Source organism: Mus caroli, unplaced genomic scaffold (assembly GCF_978045245.1).
Source record: "Mus caroli unplaced genomic scaffold, Mus_caroli_1 scaffold_17, whole genome shotgun sequence".
Lineage (NCBI taxonomy): Eukaryota > Metazoa > Chordata > Mammalia > Rodentia > Muridae > Mus > Mus caroli.
Genome location: NW_028227272.1, coordinates 15,883,159 through 15,891,608, shown reverse-complemented (window position 1 = coordinate 15,891,608; position 8,450 = coordinate 15,883,159). Strand labels below are relative to the sequence as shown.

The 8,450-nt window shown below is 44.4% G+C and overlaps 1 pseudogene; it reads left to right on the top strand.

Moving 5' to 3' along the window:
- Nucleotides 1-4,205: 4,205 nt before the first annotated feature.
- On the top strand, nucleotides 4,206-7,696 carry LOC147000593 (zinc finger BED domain-containing protein 4-like; annotated as a pseudogene).
- Nucleotides 7,697-8,450: the final 754 nt, after the last annotated feature.

Genomic DNA, 8,450 nt, shown 5'->3' with positions numbered 1-8,450 from the left:
CCAGAGACCTGAAGGAGACTGAAGCCCCATTAGAGGAACATCAATATGAATTAACCGGTACCCCCAGAGCACCTTGGAACTATACTACCAATCAAAGAAAACGCATGGTGGAACTTGTGGCTCTACCTATATATGTAGCAGAGGATGGCCTAGTCAGTCATCAATGGGAAGAGAGGTCCTTGGTCCTGTGAAGGTTCTATGCTCCATTATAGGGGAATGGCGGGACCAGGAATGGGAGTAGGTGGATTGGGGAGGAGGTAGGGGTAGGGGATAGAGGATTTTCAGTGGGAAAAGTAGGAAAAGGGATAACATTTGAAATGTAAATATAGAAAATATCAAATAAAAAAGAAAGAACAGAGGTCAGTCCTTTTTCTGCTGGAACTTTTGATCTGGAAGAACTCATTGTCTCTGAAGATCAAACATAATATGGAGTCCTTTCTTACTTGAGAGGCAAAAAGATCCAGTCATACATCCAGTAGTTAGCTACAGATGGTCGTTAGACATAGTGGGGAATAGAGAGGAACTAAAGATAATCAAGAGTACAACTTCATGACTAAGGCAGATACTTACAGATAAGTTGACGCAAAGCCAATGCTACACTTTTCACATGGGCATAAGTTGAAATGTTTACTTATGCCTGAGACACACAGACATAACATTTAACAAATGAGAATTAAACAAGTTGACATTATCAAGAAATCATGGGAAATTTTTATGAAATGCATGACTCATATTTTGCAAAATAATAATTTACTTTCGAGTATATTTGATTTACCAAACACAGATGATAAATTTAAGTTAATTCCATGTGTGTCATATTCCCCCTCTAAATATTTCCATTTTATTCTGAAAAACAGCCATAACAAAAATATGATTACTACTGCTAATCAGGAAATACCAACATTTCACTGTAAAAACAATTAGCAGTGTCTTTTTCAAACCCTGCCCAAATGTCATACATGAGGTTCTTTGATTATTTATGGTGCTGCTAATATGTTTTCCTTGATTCTAGGAAAACAAAAGGAACTTTGAAATGAGACTCCTAAATGTGCTCACAACCTGCTATTGCTCTGGAGGTCCTAACTTTAAACTTCTCTTTCTTTGCCAGGCTGGAACCTTTCCCCCATAAAATGCAGCCTACAGCCTCTGTCTCCCTGAGCTTTTAATGAGGAGTTTTCTTTCTATATTTCTTACACAGTGTTTCTCCTGTGGAACAGATGAAAATCACAGAGTGGCTTTTTGGACAGGGTGTTTTCAGGAGAGTTGGGTAAATCTCAGAAAGGCACCTTGAACTCAATGTCTTTTTATCATGATTAATGAACTCTCATGTTGATATCTATGCACCTAGCCAGCTATCATGCATGGCTCTCTTGGGACATAGCTTTCCTTAATCTTATCCATCTGAGGGTCATTGTTTGACTTAATTATGTTATTCATTCTTAAACTTCACATTTAAAAATAAAAATAATTTTAAAATAATGTTATTTATTGAGAGATGGAGAGAGTTACATAATGACAGAGAGAGGGGGGAGAAACATTGTTTGAAGGCAAGTTAAATAGTCAGATGTAAGTTCCATTTAAGTTCCGGGGTCAAATTCAGGTCATCACAATTTGTGCCAAGTAATTTAACTGGCTAAGCCATAGTTCCAGCCTTTAAGCCATCATGTGTAGTCTTGAAATTGTTATATGTTGCAAGATATATTGCAGTTTCAAACTAAATTTATGATGCAAATATTCCAGTTAACTCATGCAACAGGAAATTCAAAGCTTCCCTTTGGGCAGAGACTGTTCCTTTTTATCATGAAAGATATTTTAAAAGACTGCAGATCTCCAAATATTTCTCGGACCTAACTCTAGTACTAACCCTAACCCCTAACCTTAACCCTAATCCTGGTGTATGAGGAAGCCTACCTGATGATGGCTAAATAAAGCACAATCTACGAGATAGCATTATATCATCAGTAGTCATGTTAGTGATACTTTTGTTTTAAGCCAGTAGTATTTGGTTTATCATAGGTCATTGGTCTATCTAGTCTCTAGATCTTGGTCAGCCAAACAGTGTTGTATTAGTTCCATGTCATGGAATGAGATTTAAGTCAAATCAAATGTTGTTTAATTATTTCTATAAGGTTTGTGCCCCCATTGACCTAGCATATTTTGCATTGAGAACAGTCTGTAGATCACAAGTTTTGTGGTTGGGTTTGTGTTTATGTTTTGTTTAATTTTTTTCTGACTTTCATTCTCTAGACATAAATTGGTCATACATGATAGGTGAAACAGGGGCAGTCCTTTGTACATCTAATGGTAGGTACCCCATAAATGATGGACATTAGCAATCCTGATACCTCAGAGTTGGTAAGAAATCAACAATGTACTGTGCCATGTCCACAATGGCTCTGGTCATACAGTCAGATCATCTCATGGAATTTTCTGTTAGTTAGATCCATTCTGGGCTTTTGACAAGATTTTTGTGCTATGATAGCCAATGCCAGAGACAAGCAATGACCTGAGGATATCCAGGATAAGAATAATGATTCACACTACATTTTATTTATCTCTAACTGCTGAGTTTCTCCAGAGTAGGTAGGCCTCATCTCTTTGCTCCTAACCCATGCCTACACCTGTGCTCACTGAAGATTTATTTGTTCAGTGAATGAGTGAGTCAACAAATAACATAGTCATCAAATCTGAACAGCTCCATAGTATATGCTGCAAATATTTACCAGTTAATGCCAGAGTCAGACAGCTGCTACTCTGTGTATTTTTCTCTGTTTGAAAGGTGATTTTTCTTCATACCCTAGTAGACTGAGAAGCCAGGCCATGCTCATATCAACTTCCTAGATATTATTTAAATCAGACACAACGGTTTTGTTTTGTTAGGAATGATAGGAAGAAAGGTATTGAGTGACAAATAAGAGAGATGGGGTTAATTTGCAAGGTAGAGCAGGGAAATTATTTCAGAGGCCTTCTGTCATATAATTCCATACCCCAGGCCTGAAGTGATAGCTGTTTCTGAGCATGGAGGATAGTGTTGGAGGATATACAACTCTCATCTCTACTGCCCGATAGAGCTTGCCTTGAAAAGACATCATGACATCTTTCTCATTCAGACCTGAAAGAACCTTCATCATTTAACCCACAACACTTAGGGAATGCAACATGGAATTCTTAACAAAAACGAACCAGTTTTCCAGGTAAAATATAAATTGAAACATTCAAGAATACAGGTAACATCATCACCACTTATAGCACCCACTGATTTAGCGACATCAAACAGTGCTGGTCAAATGCTCTGCTTGTTATTTACATGTATACCTCCTCACCAGGTTTTCTATCAGTGTCAGTCATGTTCAACCCTCATTATACTATCTCAGGTAGCTTTCCTTAGAAAGACAAGGAAGGGGGCGGCGGGGGCAGACAAAGCGGCTAATGAATGGGCGCGCCCTTCGCGCTGTCCTCAGCCAGCGGGCCCACTCAGCGCAGCGCGGAACCGGCGCCTCAGCGGTCGCAGTACCTGCCCTCATTTTTTGTTCCTTTTGTCCTTTTTGGTGCGACCCACTCACTTCTGCCCGGGATGGCTGCGGGTCCTCGCTCTCCATCTGGAGGTTCTCACGAGGCTCCAGCGCCTCTTTTCAAGTCCCTGCAGCGCCGAGCCTCCTGGAGCCTCAGGAGGAGCGGCTGTCGAGGTTCTGGCGTTTGTAAAAAGGTCTCTGATGGGCCTAGAGTTTGGAGCGAGAACTGGGAAGCAGAGCTCTAGAAGCATGGAGACCATACGTGGCCATGGTCACTGTCTCTTCACCCCATGTCTGCACTTTTTATGTACCTGGCTTCAAATACTTTAGTTTCTACTTCTGGTTGACCTACTGAGAGGAGGGCATAGAAAATGAAGGACTGTGTGTGCCCTCAAGATGGTGGGGCTCCTGTCTTGGAGAAGAGGAAGAAGTCTATGCTGCATGCATTGGTGTATACAACAAGAAGTATTTGGTTGCAGTACTCCTACAGAACAGCACTCCATGCCCTGTGACAGTGTGCTTGTGTGAGCTTTCCAGTGACATTCATGGTCAGCCATAGTAAACAGCCTAGAAAATGAGATTATGAAAAAGTGAATAAAATCTACTTTAGGATTCACAAGTGGACATTATAAGCAGTTTTTATTAACGTAAGATGTCAGAATGATAAAGCAACCAGGATAATTATGGTTGGTCATGGAGGATAAGCAAGAAACTTGTCCCAAGGGGGACAGTGATTTTGTTTCTGACAAAGTAAATTTCAAAACAGAGGAGGAAGATGATGATCAAATTCCTTGTCACAGTTTGGAACAAGTGGACTTTAAAAGTGAGTCAGAGGATATGAGACAGACAGACAGTGGCGATGAACAGGCAGACATCAGGGCAGCGAGCTGTACCTGTCAGCCCTCTGGGAAGTTCTTAGCTGCCGAGAGTGCGGATGGCTGGGTCACTCTTCTCCCAGTATAGTAGCACACTGTACAACGTAGCCATTGGAAGCTGTGACCCAGAGCCTTCTTTCCAGTCGACACATAAGCTCCAGGAAGAAGTCTCCAGCCTGGAAGCATTTCTCTATTTCCCCTCGAGATAGCACTAAGGCGATCTGCACATATTGTATGAAAGAGTTCAGTAGGGGCAAGAATGAGAAAGACCTGAGTACAAGTTGCCTCATGAGACATGTGAGGCGGGCACACCCCACCAAGCTCATTCAAGAAAATGGAAGTCTATCGGCAGGGTCCTCCTTTTCCCCTCCCTCTCTGTTGCTTCCACCACAGCCTGCAGATGTGGGAGACCTTAGCCTGTCAGACTTGTCCAGAAAATGGCTCCCAAGATCCCATCCCCTGACCAAATAATGGAAGAGTCTGTGACTGTAGTTTCTTCTGAAGAGGTGTCCTCTGATGTGTCTGTCACTGAAAAGTACAGCAGAGAGGAGGCCTTGGCAGGCTCCTCCCCCAACCTCTCCATGCTCCATTTTGACGACACTTCAGAAACCATGGCAGACAGAAACCTTTCTCTTCCCAAAAGCACATCTGGGTCCAGGAGGAGGTCAGCCGTCTGGAAGCACTTCTACTTGTCACCCCTCGATAGCTCCAAGGCTGTCTGTGTCCACTGTATGAATGAGTTCAGTGTAGGGAAAAACGGGAAGGACCTGGGCACAAGCTGCCTCATCAGGCACATATGGAGAGCACATCGCTCCATTGTACTGCAGGAGAACGGGGGCAACACAGGCATCCCACCATTGTACCCTATGCCCCCAACCCTGCTGCCTGCCCTGCTGCCCCCTGAAGGGGATCTCAACTCCGCATTGTTGTCTCCAGGCAAACAAGTCAAAGAGTCCCCTTCTGCCTCTTCATCCCCAGACAGGCTTCCTGAGGACCTGTCATCACACACTAATCCCGGGGATGTGTCCCGGGAAGATGTGTCCATGTTGTCATCCTCTGATGACTTGGGGGAGGCCTCTGTAGTGTCCTCTCCAGAGAAGCAGCCAGCAGACACGGTAAATCCAAGGTTTGAATCAGGCACTGTCTTCCAGCAAAATAAGAAGGTGATGAGAAGACTGAAGTCGGAAGTCTGGCATCACTTTTCCCTGGCCCCCGTGGACAGTCTCAAAGCAGTGTGCCAGTACTGTAGCTGCGTTATTAGTCAGGGGAAGAAGGGAAATGTTGGCACCAGTTGTTTGATGTAACACCTGTACAGACGCCACTCTGAGGGGGTTGGGAACCAGAAGGACTTTCTGGGTGCAAGTTTGGCCAACACTCCATATGCCACTTTGGCTTCTGCAGAAAGCTCCTCCAAATTAGCTGACTTGCCAGCAGCGGTCAGAAAAAAACATCAAGGTGTGTTTCCTACTAATAGCAAGAAGACCTCCAGTCTGTGGAATCACTTTTCTATTTGTTCAGCAGACTCAACAAAGGTGGTGTGCCTGCACTGTGGCCAGACCATCAGCAGGGACAAGAAGCCCACCAACCTGGGCACCAGCTGTCTCCTGAGACATCTGCAGCGGTTCCATGGCCATGTACTCAAGAATGATGTCTCAGAGGCCACTCTGTCCCGTTCTCCAGGCATCCGGAGGCCTCTGGGCACAGAGCTCTCAGGGCCTTCCTCTTTCCGTGACTCCACAGAGAAGTTCTATGACTCTCATCCAGTTACCAAAAAAAATCACAAGTCTCATAGCTGAAATGATTGCACTTGACCTTCAGCCACACTCCCTTGTAGACAACGTTGGCTTTAACAGGCTGCTCGAATACTTGAAACCTCAGTACTCTCTACCCTCCCCTTCCTACTTCTCAAGAACAGCTATCCCAGGTATGTATGACAATATGAAACAGATAATTATGTCACATCTGAAGAAAGCTGAGAGTGGTGTGGTTCACTTCACCTCTGGAATATGAATGAGTAGCCAGACTCGTGAATACCTGACCCTTACAGCTCACTAGGTCACCTTCGCATCCGCTGTCCGACCACATTGTGAGGACCACCATTGCTCAGCACTTTTAGATGTCTCACAAATCCACTGTGACTATAGTGAAAATAGCATTCAGAAGCACCTGGAGTGTTGGTGGGAAGCCTGGGTGACTTCCATTGGCCTTCAGATTGGCATCACTGTCACTGACAATCCAAGCATAGGGAAGATGCTGAGTGAGGGTGAACACTCACGTGTGCAGTGCTTCAGTCACACAGTGAATCTGATTGTGAGTGAGGCTATCAAGAGCCAGAGGATGGTGCAGAACTTACTGAGTATTGCCCGGAAGCTGTGTGAGCAGGTCCATTGGTCACCCAGAGCAAGAGAAAAGTTAGCAGAACTGCAGAAAGAGTACGAACTGCCACAGCACCAGCTGATCCAGGATGTACTGTCTAAGTGGAACACATCGTTCCACATGCTTGAACGTCTGATTGAGCAGAAGAGGGCAGTTAATGAGGTATCCATTGGGTGTATCTTTAGAGAATTGATCAGCTGTGACCAGTGGGAGGTCATGCAGTCTGTGTGCCATGTGCTGAGACCATTTGATGCTGCAAGCCGAGAGATGAGTGCCCACATGTCTACGCTGAGCCAGGTCATCCCCATGATCCACATCCTCAGCAGAAAAGTGGAGATGCTGTTTGGGGAGACCATGGGTATTGATACTGTGCTTAAGTCCCTGAAGGAAGCCATGGCGAGCCGCCTGTCTGCCACCCTCCATGACCCCAGGTACATCTTTGCCACACTGCTGGACCCTCGCTACAAAGCTTCCCTGTTCACAGAGGAGGAGGCAGAGCAGTACAGGCAAGACTTAATCAGGGAGCTAGAAATACTGAATTCTACCTCAGAGGACACTGCCACCTCCAATGGCTGTGACTCAGGGTTCCCACTTAAAGACACTGGCACAGAGGAGAGCCTGTGGTCACTCGAACCAATAAAGAGAGATCAGAGAGAGAAGCTACCTGAAGACATGGTGCTTGCGTATTTAGAGGAAGAGGTGCTGGAACACAGCTGTGACCCACTCACCTACTGGAACCTAAAGCTGTCATCGTGGCCTGGGCTGTCTACCTTAGCAGTCTGATTTCTGGGTTGTCCCCCAAGTACCTCAGAAAACCTGTTCAGCACACCCATGGATGCTGGCAGCTTTGGCCAGCCCAGGCTCATGATGGAGCATTTTGAAAAGCTCATCTTTTTAAAAGTGAATCTTCCTTTAATATGCTTTCAGTATTGAACTCAGAGATGGAGCCACCGGACTGGAAATGTGCTTCAGAGTGCTAGCTATTGTATCAGGGCTGACTTGCCTGGCAGGGCCATGTAGGACACCAGACCAGGCATCTGGGGCTACCTGCCAGTTCTCACCATAATATCCACATGTGCCTTACTCCTCCTTCAGGCCAGGTGTCAAGGTGCATTTTCAGAAGCCCACTAGAAACAGTCTTGGCAATTATGAAATAGGATGATCAAGTTTAAAACTATAAAGGTTTTTTGTTTTGTTTTGAGGGGATAGTAATCTGTCTTACTAGAATGAAAGGAAGATGTAAACAATTTTATTATGTAGGGTTTTATTCAGTTGTGTAAAAACCACAAATCAGGTGCTGTATTTTAATTAAATATTTTAATTGCAACAAAACAGCTTTTGTGGCTGTTAAATGAAACCTGTAAATAGGAGGTGGAGGTTAAGCCATCCTGACTGAACAGTTCTTAACCACAGGCTCCAAAGGTATGTCCTAGAGAGAATATTCTGGAAGCTGTTTACATTATAGAACCAGGCATTTGAAAACAAAACTGAACTTGGGCATATCATGGAGTGTCAATCACATGGCTAATTGGTCATAAGAACGGTCCCATGTCAGGTGTTGCATTCAGGTTTTACAAGGTCAGTTAACTCAGAGATAGCCCGCTTATCATGAGCCCCTTGAAATTGGATCCAAGTTTTAAAGTCATGCTTAGGACTTCACCAGTGCATGATATGACACATTTACAAC